Source organism: Mus pahari, chromosome 8 (genome assembly GCF_900095145.1).
Source record: "Mus pahari chromosome 8, PAHARI_EIJ_v1.1, whole genome shotgun sequence".
In the NCBI taxonomy this organism is placed as follows: Eukaryota; Metazoa; Chordata; class Mammalia; order Rodentia; family Muridae; genus Mus; species Mus pahari.
In genome coordinates, this window is record NC_034597.1 from 5188412 (window position 1) to 5205320 (window position 16909).

The 16909-nt window shown below is 42.0% G+C and overlaps 1 pseudogene across 1 annotated transcript in view; it reads right to left on the minus strand.

Annotated features, from left to right (window-relative positions):
• Positions 1–5792: 5792 nt before the first annotated feature.
• Positions 5793–16909, minus strand: part of LOC110325699 — a 90502-nt pseudogene continuing 79385 nt past the window's right edge. The window contains exon 2 of the transcript XR_002380757.2: positions 5793–6859. The product of XR_002380757.2 is annotated as a ribosome maturation protein SBDS pseudogene (transcript). The remainder of the gene's footprint in view (positions 6860–16909) is intronic.

A 16909-nucleotide genomic window follows, 5' to 3' on the forward strand; every position in this document is an offset into this window, starting at 1 on the left:
AGCTGGAACTGATCTTATACTGGGTCTTCATAAAAAGCTTCAATGACATGGTCAATATTTAAATGGAGACTTGAATTTTCAGGGAATGTGGTAATTTGAGCAGATAAGAACACTTAGTTTACTGTAAGTATGGCTCAAGGCCTGGTATACAGAGGCACATGATGACTGTGAAGAAGGAAAAGGTTGAGGTTCCCTGTAGGCCCCACTGAATTGTGTTTTAAATGCATATGAACTGTGCTTCAGGACACTGGAATTCATTCCTGCCACTTTACTATATTTTTATACCAGCTTTTACCTCCATTCTCATTCCTAGCCTCGTGCTTACTATTCCCTTCATTTATAAGAGCAAGGTATATTCTTGAGAAGTGTTCCAAGTGCATACATTATAGAAAGTATGGACTCTTCACTGTGTAGTGTGAGAAGGGGGTTGGAGAATGGTCTTTATAAGCAAAGTGACAGTAGAGCTTCTCTTTCTCTCTCTCTATTCCTCCATCCATGCCCTCCATCTCTCTCTCTCTCTCTCTCTCTCTCTCTCTCTCTCTCTCTCTCTCTCTCTCTCTCTCTCTCTCAACATACACGTGTATGACTCTGTGTGTGTGTGTGTGTGTGTGTGTGTGTGTGTGTGTGTGTGTGTGTGTGTATGATTCATCTATGCATGTATCAAAGACCTCAAGGTAAATCTTAAAACTATGAAACTACTAGAAAACTAATGTAGAGGAAAGCCTTAAACCATAAGGTTAGAAATAGTTTGGGGATCAGACATAAAGCACACAAAACAAAACCAAGAATAATCAAATGGGATTATATAAAGCTAAAGCTGTTTTGCACAGAAAGAGAAACTATCAAAAGAATGAGGAGTCAGCAGTGTACAGAATGGGGGCAGGTATTTGCTAACTGTTCATCAGCCATAAGGTTAATCGCTTAACTGTGTAAGGAACTAAAACACACAAACAAGAGACCAATACAAAATACAAAAGCCCAATGTAGACAGGGGGTAGAGAATGGTTTGTAAATGGTTATGTTGGTAAATACTGCCAAGCAAGCCAGCACTAGGGAGGCAGCGCCTGATGGACCTATGGGGCTCAGCCTACTTGTTGAGTTACAGGCCAACTGAGAGACAGTGTCTCAAAAATAAATTAGGCAGTGTACCTGAGGTTGACTCTTAGACTCTACCACTTATACATACACATTTGTGTATCTCCAGACATAGAGAGAGAGAGAGAGAGAGAGAGAGAGAGAGAGAGAGAGAGAGAGAGAGGAAGAGAGAGTGAAGGGAAGAGAGAGAGAAGGGAAGAGAGAGAGGGAATCCCTAAAAACCAATTATCTTCTAAGTGTCTATATCTATGGTTTAAAGGCCCATGAGAATTTCAACGATTTTACAAGCAACAGCAAAGAAAATGGAAATGGCTCGGAGCCATCATTATCCAGAGTATGTTATTCCTACATACAAACTCAGCACCATTTCCAGATGAACTCTGATGTTGCTTGGGAATGGGTTGGTTTGTAAACTGTCTAGAGGCATTTGCAACAGTGGCATGGCTGACATAGCATGAGTCTTCCCTACCCCATGCTGCTCCCAATGATTATCTCTGCATTGATTTTTCTGTCATTGTCTTCTCTGCTCATCTCTCCTTTTTTTCAGACTGACCAAAGTGAAAGATTCTCTTCCTTGCATGCATTAAGTTTTATTCTGTTGGCAATCCATTGAATCAAATATAACTGTAAGAGGCACCCTTGGCTAGCACCAAAACCATGATCAGGATTTGGTTTGCAATAGAACACAGTAGGAGTTGAAGATATCAAATTATCAAATATCAGACAAGATATGATCCCTGCAAATAATGGACTGGATCCCATATTAACCTAGAACAAAATATCTTTGGCAAAACTAAACAGTGACACCAAGACAATGAGCAGACGTCACTTCGCTCACCCTTCTGGCACTCAACAAATTTTGAAAGCAGTAAGGATAATCTTGGTTTAATTCAGGGCTTTGCTGCAGACTTTCTCATAGAGGTGGTATTCAAATTAAGGCCAGAGAGCCAAGGAGACAAACCTTCCAGAGAGAATGGGAGAAGGAGAGGTGCATTCACAGACCTAAAAGGGAGACATTATATGTTTCCAGAGGACAGACAAAGACCACGGGTTCAGGCCAGGAGGAGTAAGCTAGGCTGTAGCAAAATGTGAATAATACTAATACAACTCTACTATAACAGTTGCCCTCAAACGGTCTGAGTATTTCATGAGCTATGGTGTGCATTAAAAAAATAAAAAGAGGAATGATTCTTTTGTTTTTGCTATTGTGTGCTATAGTTATTGTTACTATTATTGTGTAACAAGGCTGGCCATCACAATCCTCCTACCTCATCATCCTGGATTAGAGATGTGCACCATGTCCAGTTCTCTTGAAGAAAGACTCTTGAAGAAGATATATGCTAAAGAGAACTAGCCTTATGTAGAGAGTTTGAGAGGAGACGGACTAAGTGACAAGGTACACCAGGCTGCTTCTAACAGGGAGGATCCACTGTTCTACATCCCAGGCAACCATCTTAGTTCTTGGAAATTTCCAGATTTCCAGAATTCCTTCAATGAGTGTTGCATGTAATAAAACTTAGAATTTTAGATGTTCAGAACAATAGCAATTAAAATCCTGAACGAAGACATACTATGGGTGTAGAAGGTCCTAGATGAACTGCTACCTTGGTTAAGGGTTTGAGCTTAACTTCTGTATTCTTAACTTGGGATTCAAATTTCACATGCTAGGAATATATCCAATAACATCATAGCCCAGTAGCTGGGAACATGGACACTCTGTTTCTTGATTGACTCGAGTCTTAGGTAGCCCCTGGCATTCTGCTAAATATTAGCTGAGTGATTGACATTCCTGCTGTGGTGGCATGCCCAAAGCTGTCCCCACCCCCACCCCCAGGACTGTGAAATAAAGGTCTCTCTGACTCTACCATGAAGTTCCTGGCAATGCCTGAGATCAGCAGAGCAAAGAAGGAACTCTTTAGTGTGATCATCCTTTTTCTCTCAGGGAAGGAAAATTGAACTGCTCTTTCTGCCTTCAGATCTTCCCCAACCCCATGCCAGAGGCTCTGCTCTGATCACTTCTGCTTTCTGTCATGTCTGCTGTGATGTCCCCTTGACCTGATTTCCCCTGTACAACGTGAGGGTGATTAAGTCAGCTAGCTCTGGCTTCAATCTGAGGAGATTACTTTTGGGCAGTCCTCAGCGTACAACACTACTCTGTAATTGGGGAACTCAGATGCAGTCAGTCCAGGAGTGCTGTGCTGTGAATGCCAAGTTCACAGAACTAAGCAAGGAGGCAAAGTACTGGGCAGTGTGTCCTTCCCTTGGTGCACTCTGTGTTGGGCCACATTCCAGGCATTTCAGCAAAATTTCATGATCCAGTGCTCCTGCAAAAGCCCATTAAGGACAAGACTGCCTGTTCAGAAATGACAAAATATTATAAAACAGTCTGCTTTGGTTGTCTGGGTTCCTGGAGACTCTGTCTGTGCCTACCAACTTTAACCTAGCTTCCCCACACCTAAAGATATACACAGGGAACCTCTCAAATAGGCGTAGGAATCAAGATCACAAAAATGGTATGAAAGGAGGCCTGGGGTCAGAGCCCTAGCTTACTAATTGCCTCTGAAGCATGAGGCTCACCAAGTGTTCTGTGTATGCCTGTGGTGTACACAGTGGTGAGACACCTAGAGCTCACAAAGTGTTCTGTGTATGCCTGTGGTGTACACAGTGATGAGACATCTAGAGCTNCTAGAGCTCACAAAGTGTTCTGTGTATGCCTGTGGTGTACACAGTGATGAGACATCTAGAGCTTCACAAAGTGTTCTGTGTATGCCTGTGTTGTACACAGTGATGAGACATCTAGAGCTCACAAAGTGTTCTGTGTATGCCTGTGTTGTACACAGTGATGAGACATCTAGAGCCTCCTCCAAGCTGTTGCTACAGCTACTAGAAGTTCCGCTGAAAAACAGCCCTCTGTCCAAAGTCCTTCCTTCCCCTGAATGGTCCTTTGACACCAATGACTGACGGAGAAGGATCTGTAAGGGTTGACCAATTTCAACCCAATTCGGGATTGCTCTGATAGAACATTTCAGCTCTCATTTCATTTCCTCTGAGGTCATCCCATGCTGTCCTTGGCCCTACAAAGCAGTATGGCCTTTCGCTCTACCCAGTGTGTCCCCTTCCCTTTCTTTTTGGGTGTTTTCCTAAATGCTCCCTTTTATCAACATCCTACACTTGAAACTCAGTCCCCACCTGCTTCCTGAAGCACCCAGCCTGTAACAGGGTTTCTTTTTAAAATTGTTTTATTAGATACTATGTTAGATACTAGTTTGAAAAGCTCCTTTATTTCTTATGCATGGATTCTTCAAAATTTTTCAGATACTGCTTTAATAGAAATGCAATATCAGAGGCCATCTACAGTTTTCAAATATTCAGAGTCCATCATATTTTCTTCTAATTTCAGCTCCAGAAACCTATATCCATGGCTGTTAGTCAACGTGGAACTGCAGTCTACTTTGTTCAGCTCCAGAGGTGGGCATGTGACCAAGGCTGACCAGTGAGCATGACCCTGTCTGAAGAGATGGCACTGGGACTGTCATAGAAACATGTGTGTTCAATGAAAGTCACCCCCAAACCATGTTTGTGGGGAGCTGTTTGCTTCAGAATTCCTGAGATCCTTCTATCATTTCAAGGTCATTTGCTTAAGACTGAAGTCATCACAGAAGGAAAATGTCACCAGGAGGGCATGGGAAGACAGTGGGGAGAGAAAAGATGCAAGAGAAAGATCAATTTGGACATGCATTGGTACTTGCACCTAGTAAATCAAGCATGATTCTGGTCACTTCTAGTCCTAAGTTTTTAAACCATCAACAAATAAAATCCATACTTTATGTCACTCAGTAAGAAAGTCTTAATGTACTATTACACATTTAGTATTTATTATATGCTTAGACTGAAAAGAAGACTTAAAATAGTCTCATTTCTTTCCTAAAATATCATTTTGAAAGGCGCTATCCTTTTTCAAGCATGGTATGGTGAGGGTAAAAATCAGGCCCAGTTGTTGTCCTAAGATGTAGAGAAAGTGGTATCCTGAACTGAACAAGGCTGTGCGGACTGTAATTTGGGTGATTATATACCATACTGTTATTATGATTCTGCCTTGCCCAGATCTATTAGAGAATTTCTTTACATCACTGAAACAGTTAGGTGAGATTCATAGTTGCTACCAGTTATGCCAAGGATTTGGTTCTTCTCTAAGCTTATGTGCATGGCCAGATTCAATTCTTACACTGACACTGGGCTGAAATACTCCCATGCTCATCTTACAGATGAGGGAGCACACGGATTAGAGAGAGAACACGGCTGTTCTATCAGCAGAACCAGATTTTGATCCAGCCAGGATCCAGACATGAATCCAACAACTGTGCATCCATCTCAGTGAAGACAAAACACTTAATGGACAATATGTTTATGTTATAATGAATGCCAGGGTCTAATTCATGATGGGCTTTTCAATATTTCCTCTGGTCTTCTAGGATCACCACCTTATCACAAGTCCCCCCAAACTTTTCTCTCTTTAGTTTTTATTCTTATTTTTTATTTATTCCATGAAGTGTTTTGCTTTCCTCAAACTGATGAGAAGACTACATATGTATGTAATTCATTGACCACAGAGAATGCAAGCTGCTACCTACTTAGAGTCTCCCCCACCTAGTGACTAGTATTCATGGTACCAGACAGTACTCTTTTTTTTTGAACAGCTGTTCTGGACTCTGTATTTTGGGTTATTTTTCATTTTCGCTGGAAACTCCAATTGACAACAAAAATACCCAGGTACCTGGGTAAATGTTTAACACAAGATAGAAAGTGGCATGTTGCTTGGGCAGGGTTTTTGGCAGGTCACAGAATGAGCTGCTGCTGCTGTCAGGAACAAGAGTCTGCGGTCCTGCTCCGGCTGAGGCGCCGGGCGGTGTCATTCAAACTTCTCATCTCCTTCCTCCACGTCCTTCAGACTGAGCACTTCCAGAGAACCCTTGCCTTTCGTTTCCTTTTTTATTAGCTCATCAATTTCTCTAAAGCAGCCGGGGTCGATGAGGCACACGATCTCCAGCTGATGGCTGTAGTCCTCACTCTCCACCACCTCCATCAGCGGCTTCAGCTTTTCCTTCAGCTTCTTCCCTTCGTTCATTGGCAGGATAAAGCGCAATCGCATGTGGGCTCGCTCTATCTTCATCTTCTCTTTCAGCTGCTTTATCACTTCCAAAGCCTGCTGCTTTGTGCTCTTGTTGGGTTTCACAGAGTAGTGGATGTCCTTCATGGCTCTCTCGATGAGGATAACGGTGTAAGGTCTTTTTGTTTCTGGATTCACACACGTGTCTGCCACAATGGTGGCAATATCCCTAAACATCTGCTCCAGCTGTGTGTGCCGTTCTTTATCTGACACTTGAACTTCTCCTTTAGTCAAAATCTGCTTGCAGATTTCAGTCTGGTCATCTGTCCCAAATGCACTGATGAGGTCTTCCTTCTTGGCAACCTGACCTTTGGAAACATTTACAAACACTGAATGGGTCTGCAGAATTTCATCAAGGTCTTTTTCCATGCCACTCCGCCAGCCGATGATCTTGTTTCTATAGCAGGCGATTTCGAAGCGCTTCCCTCCCCACTTCATCCGCACCACAGCCACGTTGGTCAGCCGGATGTGGTTGGTGGGGTGAAGATCGACATGGTGGCTGCTCACAGATCTCGAGAGGATGCCAAGTGTTCTGCTGAAACGACCCCACGGCACGCGAAACCTTAACGCCCAAGGAGTGCGGGGCTCTTCCGGCACCTACCCAGACAGTACTCTTAATACTACCAGAAGAAAAAATGCAAATGTCAATCCAGTTAAAAATCCTTCAGATCATAAGATAGTGACATGCCTGCAAGATACTGGTACAATAATGGCACAAAAGTTCTTGGAGTAACCAACATATATCTGTTTGGATTTAAAGCCCATTCTATAAGATGAAACCCATGCCTGACACTGCTTGAATGGCCAAGAACACAGATCCTAGATATACCATGAACCTAGGGGAAAACAAAATACCACTGTTCTGCTAAAGGAACACAGCAATAAGCTGACTAATGCTATAATCATTCTGCTATACTTATGGATCAGTGTCTCGCTTATCCATCATCAACGAAGCTTCCTCCTGCAGTAAATAGGTAAGGAGAGTTACTTTTGCTTGGATTGGGGGGGGGTCAATGCTGGTAGGCTACCCATAACTCAATGGATTACCTGACACCCATGATCACACTGTCTGAACTCCGAGTAAACAAACACACAGACCCACAACTAGACAAGACACAGAGAATGGGAAAGATTGGAACACTCAGTCCTAAATGGGATGACTCCATCAAGTTCTTTCCCTTGGAGTTAGAGAATCCTAGAGAAGAGGAGGCAGAAGATTGTAAGAGCCAGAGGGAATGGAAGACACCAAGGAGTCAAGGCCTTAGAAAGAACAGGATCAATGAACATATGAACCCACAGGAACTATGGCAGCATATACAGGGCCTGTACAGGTCTAAACAGGGATCCCAGCACTGAGATGGGAAGTGGACACATGTTCCACCCCTAACCCAGAAGCAATCTCCAATTGGTAACCACTCACAAAATAAAATAAAATAAAATAAAATAAAAATAAAAATAAAAATAAAAATAGATTTTTTCCATTGGACTCTCACAGGTTTACAAACAACATTTAAGGGTAGATCCATGCCCAGCAGTAGATGATCAACTCAAAAATGAATTTGATGGCATTTTTCGAGGCTTTTTCTTTTCTTTAATGTTTTTTAACCTTAAGATCTTTTGCTTATATATTATGGTTTCCACAGGTTGTGTTTTGATGGGATCTCTCTGTGTATGCACGCATGTGTTTCTGCATCTTTATGTGTTCTTGTGCTTTTTCTTCAGGTCTTTTTTCTGTTTGTTCGTTTTATCCTACTCTTGTTTGTTTACTTTTATCTTGTTTTTTTAAGTATCTTTTTGCATTCTAAGAAAAAAAAAGGTGTGTGATTTGGATGGGTAGGGAGGTAGCGATAGGATAGGCAAAACCATATTCGGAATATATTATATGAAAAAATCTATTTTCATTTTTTAAAAAAGAAATTATACACATGTACATAATACATTATTATCACATCTAACCATCCCATAATTCTCTTCTCAACCTCATGCCCTTGTCCTTTTTATTTTTGGTAACACTCAGAGTTCAGACAGGGTGACCATACCACATGGTCATGGGTGTCAGGTGATCCATTGGGTTATGTGTAACCTACCAGCATTGAACCCCCACCCCCCATTCCAAGCAAAAGTAACTCTCCTTCCCTGAGCAGTCATCAACTGCCCCTAGCTCTGCATCTAAGGTGAGGTCTTCAGATCTTCTAACCCACTCCATGCTGAACCTTTATCCATTAGATTGATACTGTACAAGTCATGTGCCAGTAGCCACAGCTACTGTGAGTCTAGGAGTTCTACGGTCGTGTCACATCCAGAAGACAGAATGTCACAGCACTTCTCCCCATGCTCCAGCTCCTACATTCTTTCTGATCTCCCTTTTACAATGCTCCCTGGCCTCTGCGGGAGTGGTTACTATAGATATACACTTTGTGCCTAAGAACGCAATTACTCTTCTGTGCATGTTGAACAGCAGTGTGTCTCTGTGGTCATCAACTCTCACTGCAATAAGAAGCTTCTCTGACTGAGGTTGAGAGCAGTTAAAATTAATTCCTACAGACATGAATATTTAAAAAGCAGTTTGGCAAAATGACCAAAATATCAGTGTGTTATCCCCTAGACTCTATGACTTCCTTAGTTATAAATTTTGTCCATATTTAGAATACCAGACATGAAGCGTCTCAAGTGGACTTCAAGTCCAATCAAGAGAGAAGTTGGTTATCCCATGAACAGTCTTTCCAGTATTGCAGCAGGGGGTACAGCTTGCCTGCCAGGTTAGTATTATAGCCTGCAGGTTCCATTGCTAGATAAGACCACTGATGCCTTCCCCCCCCCCCCCGAAGCCTGTGTGGCAATTTCCAGCACCATCAAAGTGTACCAGAAGGGAGAGTTTCCTATTTAGTTCAGAACGGACGTCTCTCTTTCCTGAAACCAAGTGTGTGATTTCTTCATCAGTAGGGTCTTACCATGTATTTATAGTATGCAACTAAGAAAGAAACTGATAACCTATGTTGTTGAATGCCTCTGGGGCCTCCATGATCAATAACTCATAGGGAGGTAACCCATGCCTGGCACTGAGATTTTTATGAGCTTTGTCTTCTGAGGGTGGTCTTCAAACTGAGGCTGTTGCCCCCTTTTCACTGGCAAATAGATATTTGACCTTAGATAAAAAAATAAGAGATTGTGCCTTTTTAATCCTTGAGGGCTAGAGAGAGCAAACCTTGTCTTAGGCAGAGACTAGGAAAGACTGTTGCTCATCTGTGGAGTCATCTTGGAAGATGAGCTCAGAAAATTCCAGTGTTGATGATGGCCTGAGAATTAGTTCCCAAATGTCCTGACTCTACATGACATGATTTAGTAAATCAGCACTTCAGTCTTAGCAAGCAGTGGCCTTCATCAATAAACGTACCTTGTAAGGTGGGCTCTGTCCTTAGATTAGCTTTGGGTAGTAGACACTGCAGATGCCGTCAGAGTGCCAAGCTTCCACCAGCAATAACTGACTCCTACACTACCACCAGGCCTTAATTTCTTCATCCCTAGAACTGATTAGGTAGCAAACCTCACTATGTTTTAAGGCAGATTAATAAGCTAATACATGACAGTGTTCTGTATGCTGCAGTGTTTCTGAATATAATAGATATTGCAGGATAATTTTTCATATGGTATATATATTTAATTACATTTTATTTATTTTGTGTTAATAAAAAGAGGGGCATATGTATGTCATGGTGCCTGAGGACAATTTGCATGAATTGATTCTTTCCTTCCAAATGTAGGTACCCAGGTTGGACTTGGCACATCAGGCTTGGAAGCAGGTGCTTTGCAGTGTTCGATATCTCTGGTCCTATTCTACATCTTTAAAGCAACCCCTTTCTGGTTTAGAGTCTCATTTCTGTTTTAAACATTATGTACTTCTGAAGGATTTGGCCCAGAGTCTAAGAACTTAAAAGTAATTTTTGTTGCGCCCTCTCGACCACAGCAAGGAAGACACAACCACCAGTTCTTCTAACAGCAGTTTATTCAGCAAACTTCAAACTTCATCTCCCCCTCTTCATCTCCCTCTTCATCTCCCCCGAGCCCCGGGATACAAGCCCTTTTATATTCTCATCTTCACTCCAATCGTGGCAGGCCACATCACCTCACCAGGCATGTGGCCTCAGCCAACCAGAATAGCGGGAACACATCACCACCAAATATGGACCTGTTTACCACAAGCTCCATAGCCGACAGGGGCCATCTTTAAGGTGTGGCTTCGGGTAGCCCAGGGGAGAGGCCGTAGCCTCCTACAATTTTGATGTTGGACAGAATGCTTCCTCCATTGCCAACAAAGATATCTTCATGTTAATTCCTGAAATTCAACTGACCTTTAAAAGGTCCTTAAATGATGAAGACAAAGGTTGGAGAGTCGGTGACAAAATGATGCAGCCCAGTAGAGATGTAATCATTCTTTGTCACATTTGAAGACAGAGGAAGGGGTCTCCATCGAATGCTGCAACCTTCAGAAATGGGACAGGAAGGGAGCATGCCCCTACACCTGCAGTGTCCAGGAAGACTTGCAGTCCTAAAACCTGATTCTAGCCAGTGAGACCTGTAGTAGATGTCTGACTTCCAGAATTATAATCCATTAGTTTCCTCAAGCTACCTAATTTGTAATAATTTATTAAACTATTAAACTAATATACTTGTATAACCAAGATAACCTACATGATATATGCTTGGCATAGTTATAAAAGGTAGCTCTATCACTTAGTGAGCTGAAACATCTTGTGATTCTCCGAGAAGTTTGGAGTAAGGACACAGAGTTAGTTTCTGCAGATGGAGTTAGTAAATAAAATATTCCCCAATGTCTCTTCTAGCTTATGCCTCCCAAATTGCCCTGACTATTCATGATCTGCCTCGTTGCATTTGTGGATAAATGACAAGGCAGCTGGTATTTCTTCTGAGTTGTTTAGAAATGTGATCTTTTCCACCACTCTCTCTCTTTAAAAAATTTTTAGAGCCAGGCTAGCAAATTGGTAAATGACATTGGCAAAGGTTGAATTGTCTTGCAACTATCTAGGTGGTGGTGTCAGAGAAATTCTACATCATCTTTTACTGGTCAGAGCCTATTGGAAACATACTCAACTCATATGCACTGCCACATTCAGTGATCTCTCATTAGAAAAATATGACTGGTGAGACTAGATCTTTGAAAACCTCAGAAGTGTTTGAAATGAAGATAAAGAGATTTTTGCAAGTAGCTCACCTTGTAGCAAAGTTTTCAGAAGCATTAAGTCTTTTACTACTGTCTATTTTGATTCTAAAGGAAATACACAAGAGAAGAGTCAAGGCCACCAGCATGCTGAGTGTTCTGCTAGAAACAGACACTGTGCGATAATCAGAGGCTGAGGGTGAAGCCCAGCAGGGACAGGTCCCCTCTCTCTACCTGTTGCTTGATCTCTACAGTGTGAATGACTCAGCCCTCACAAGGCTCCTTCACTCTGCCTGTTTTTTCTGACATTGCAAACATTGTGTTTGAAGAACACCCCATTAGGTGTTTGTGTTTAATAAGGAATCATTAAAATTGTCTGTAGCCCCAATTATTAGCTTCTGGGGCTTGTCATGAAGACGGAGGGATTCTATCCAGAGCTCATATAATTTAGTGCCAGGACTGGAGCATCCAAGTCACACAGACTTTAAGTCGTGACTTTCCAGTTGTCTGTATTTCTTTGTCCATAAAAAGAAGATAATGCTGCTCGCTTCCCAGAGATCTCTTTGGGATTTAATGTAATATTCAGTTGAGGAGTTAGAACAGTAATAGGCAGACATAATAGTTGTTATGTATTATTATTCTGTTACTAAAACTCAAAAGCCATAAAGCTAATATTGGCTAGCTAAAAAAAATTGACAGAATCCTGAACTAATTCTGAAGCTATATTTCCTCTTGTACAAAGAAGGTAATGAAGTTAATAGTTTGCTAAGCTGGTGTGTGTCACATGACCCAGTGTTTATCTGTTTAGAAACAATGAGGATGTAAGTTTTACTAATTATGAAAAATAACCCAATGACTCAAATTTTCTCCCCTGTATGTGTAGATGGTACTTAACACAGGGTCTCAAGTGGTCTTGACTGACCTCTAATCTACAATATAGCTGAGGATAACCTTGAACTCTCATTTTTCTGACTCAGCCTCCTAAATTTTGAGATTAGTTATGTACACTGTAGTGGATTTAATAAAAATGGCTCGATAGGCTCAAAGCAAGCAGCACTATCTGGAGGTGTGATCTTATTAAAGGGAATGTGTCACTGGGGTTGATCTTATTAAAGGGAATGTGTCACTGGGGTTGACCTTAAGGTTTCAGAAGCTAAAAAAGCCAGGGCTAGTGGCTCACTGTCTCTCTTGCTGCCTGTAGATTCAGATGTAGAACTCTCAGCTACATCTCCAGCACCATATCTGTCTGCATGCCACCATGATTCCTGGCAGGATGATAATGGACTAATGTTCTGAACTGTAATCCAGTCCCAATTAAATGTCTTCCATTATAAGAAGAGTTTCCACAGACATGGTATCTCTTCATGGCAATAAAATCCTAAGACAAACACCATGGCTCCTTCTTATAGTGCTGAGGACCAAACCAAGAGCATTCTGCATGCTAGGCAGGTACTCTACCAACTCGGCAATGTTCCCAGGCCTTGAGAGAAGAAAATGCAAAGCGGTGATGAAGTCTAAAGTGGAAGAGCCCAGGTGTGAGAAGGCAGGTCTATGTCATGGTGGGTGGTACAGCCAAACAGTTCTGAGTACAGACCGAAAGCAGCCTTTCCCTAAGGCTATCTTACTTGACCTACAAGCAACTGTATAGACCAGAGAACCTAAGAGAGGCTGTGCTTGCCTGCCCACGTCCCTGTTGCAGAACCACTGGATGGGGCCTCAACCACAGATCCTGAAGTTACCTGCTCCCTCTACAGTGATGTTTTGAGAGATGTGCCCATCTCTGCCATGGAAACAGGTCCACTATCATCATATCCTGAAGCAGTATTGTGTTCTTTCTATAGTGATGCTCTTACTACCAGTTCAGAGTCAGGTGTCACATATACACATGACAGAAAACACATCTACCCATGCTGTCAATATTAGACCTTCTGATTTGGGTCGCAGTTGTGGGTCCTGAGGCCTGTGACGCAGCTCCACTTCCATTATCAGTCATGCCAAACAGGAACTAAAGAAAAACATCTGTGTTCTTGGCAGCAAGTCTACCTACTTCAGTTCCCTAAAATCTGCTACCCTGTGAACTCTAATGTGGCCCTGCTCTACCAGAGACCAAGAGCAAGATCTAGTCCATAGGGATCTAACAGTACCATGTCTCCATGTATAGCCTGCTAACTACAGATCCAGTAACAGTCACTGACTTTCCTCCAGCCCCTCTTAACAGTGGTCCAAAAGACAGTACTGTCAGACTGAGGACATGGAAGGACATATTTACTTGTCAAAACAATTCTGTCAGGACAGCAAGACATGTTTACATCTTCAAATGCAAGTCTACATAGATTGTGAAGGACAGGGTGAGCACTGCATCACCAAGAAAGCTTATTAAGCTCCATATGAATATCTTTTTTTAAAGCCTGATAAATAATTTAAAATATTTGGGTTTTGTTGTTTGTTCTGAGACAGGATCTCACTGTGTAGCTCTGGCTGGCTTGCAACCTTTTCTATAAAACACATTTAACACAAACTTACAGGGATTCACCTGCCTCTGCCTTGCAAGCTCTAGGCTCAGCAGTGTGCACCACCATGATCACTTCAAAAAGTTTCTTTTCAGAACTTAATCTATATATAAGAAAACAGAGATACAACTCACTCCACTAAAGAAAAAGCCGAAATGTTATGATAGGAATATTGGTGGAGTCAGAAACAGCACAGCATGTATAATTGAGAGTTATTAAAACAAAGGAGGGACACCAGATTAGACACAAGTTTCCAACACAAAGAGATCCTTTACTAAGCAATGCAAAGGGACAAGGTGTCTAAATCTGAATTGGGAAGAAACAGCCATAAATGGCTTTGCAAGGATTATTTTTGAAAGGACAAAAGGGGGAAGATCATACAAGGATGACTTAGGATAAGTTGGTTAGCTCTTAGTTAATGGTTAATAGATTAGTCAGGGTAACCAAATGGAGAATTTTGATTGTTGGACCTTGGTGATCAGCCTCAGGAATGAGTCAGACATGAAGAAATAGCTAAATAAGGTTATGGACCTTGGAGGCTAGCTTTAGAAATATGGAAGTGTCTATCATGTGTGTTCTTTGTGATTGGGTTACCTCACTTAGGATGATATCCAGACCCATCCATTTGTCTAAGAATTCCATGAATTCATTGTTTTTAATAGCTGCATAGTACTCCATTGTGTAAATGTACCACATTTTCTATATCCATTCCTCTGTTGAGTAACATCTGGGTTCTTTCCAGCTTCAAGCTATTATAAATAAGGTTGCTATGAACATAAGTGGATATTAGCCCAGAAGTTCAAAATACCCAAGATAAAATATGCAAAACATATGAAACTCAAGAAGAAGGAAGACCAAAGTGTGAATACTTCAATCCTTCTTAGAAGGTGGAACAAAACACCCATGGTAGGAGTTACAGAGACAAAGTTCAGAGCAGAGACTGAAGGAATAACCATCCAGAAACTGCCCCACCTGGGGATCCATCCCATAAACAACCACCAAACCCAGACACTATTGAGGATGCCAACAAGAGGTTGCTGACAGGAGCCTGATAAAGCTTTCTCCTGAGAGGTTCTGCCAATGCCTGACAAATACAGAAGTGGATGCTCACAGCCATCCATTAGACTGAGCACAGGGTACCCAATGCAGAAGCTAGAGAAAGTACCCAAGGAGCTGAAGTGGTTTGTAGGCCCATAGGAGGAACAACAATATAAACTAACTAGTACTCCCAGAGCTCCCTGGGACTAAACCACCAACCAAAGAAAACACATGGTAGAATTCATGGCTCTAGCTGCATATGTAGCAGAGGATGGCTTAGTTGGTCATCAACAGGAGGAGAGGCCCTTGGTCTGTGAAGATTCTATGCCCCAGTATAGGGGAATGCCAGGGCCAGGAACCAGGACTGGGTGGGTTGGGGAGCAGGGGGAGAGGAGAGGGGAAACTAGGAAAGGGATAACATTTGTAATGTAAATAAAGAAAATGTCTAATAAAAAATTTTAAAATGCCAAAATTCAAGCATAGAAATGAATAGAAACTTTCAAAGTGGTTTCATTGTACATGAAGAATTATATTTTGTGTGGCTAGATTCCTTTTTACTGTTCCTTATTTAAAATTAATGGTGTCAATTTGAAGTGAAAAAAAAAAAGAAAGAAATATGGAAGGGTCTAAATTAGGGGATCTAATGGTTTAGCCAGAGAGGGAAATTGGGAGGGCAAGGCCTGCAGGTGCCATCTTTTCCATGCTTGGTCCTGCTGGATCCCCTTAGGGGTCATTCCTGTTAATTATCTACTAATCCTGCTTTAGAGTGTCTTTCTGACATGTCTAGCTCATTCTCAGCAAGGTCCAATGTGCTGCCTATGGCTAGGGTAACCATTTCTCAGGTATCCAGTTACAGAGGTAGCAATCAGCAACTGCACAGGCTTCTTGGGGCTGCAGTAACAAATTTCCACAAACTGGTGACTTAAAGCAACTATGGCTTATTTTGTCACAGTCCAGGAAGCCAGAAGTCACAAATCAATGTGTCATCAGAATTGGCTGCATCAGGAAGATAGAAGGAAGGAAACATTTTGCATCTTGTTCCTCGCTATGGTACCTGTGGACAGTCCTTAACCATCAATAGATATACATGCCAACCTTTGTGACTCCAACCTGCTGTCACATTCTCTTTCCTGGGGGTCTGTGTGCCCTCACCCTTTATAAAAATGTGCTTTTAATTGAAATAGAATTGCATGAATTTCCTCCTTCTTTTCCCTCATTTCAAGCCCTCTCATGCCCCACCTCAAGTTGATGGGCTTTTTGTCCGTAATATCTTACATATATACATGCAGATGTATGTACATGTATGCATAAATATATAAGTATGACCTGCTTAGTCTGCTTTTGTTGTTTGTGTATATACTTTTAGAGCTGACCTCTCTACGTTGGGCAACCAATAATGAGTCTCATCTTTTAGAAAGACTAATTCTCATTTTCCCAATAGTCATTAGTGAATGAAAAAGAGAAATAAGAAAGGAATGGGAAGAGAAGGGTAGGGAATGGAAGGGGAGGAGAGAGAAGGGGAAGGGAGAGAAGGGGGGAGGAAGGAACTGTTTCTAAGTATGGTAGAGGAAAAAGTTTATTACAAATATGTGGTAGAGCACAGCCAGAGTCAGAGACATATGGGAGAGACCAGAGTGGGCATGACCAGACTGAGCTGGGCCTTGTGGGAAGGGGAATGGGAAGGAAGATGGGAGGGAGGGGAACCAGGTGCAGCAAGCAGTAGGTCAAATGTACAAAAGAGTAGGTAAAAAAAAAAGTCTGAATTATTTAGGAAAGAACCTCTGAGGGGAAGGCAGCCCAGCTCCTGCAGAAATCAGGGTAGAAGGTAGTGACTAAGGGATAATGGGAAAACCTGGAGGCCAGATCGACTTTGATGTGTTAAATAGACACCTCAGCCATTTGTTCCAGGTCTGAAACTTAACA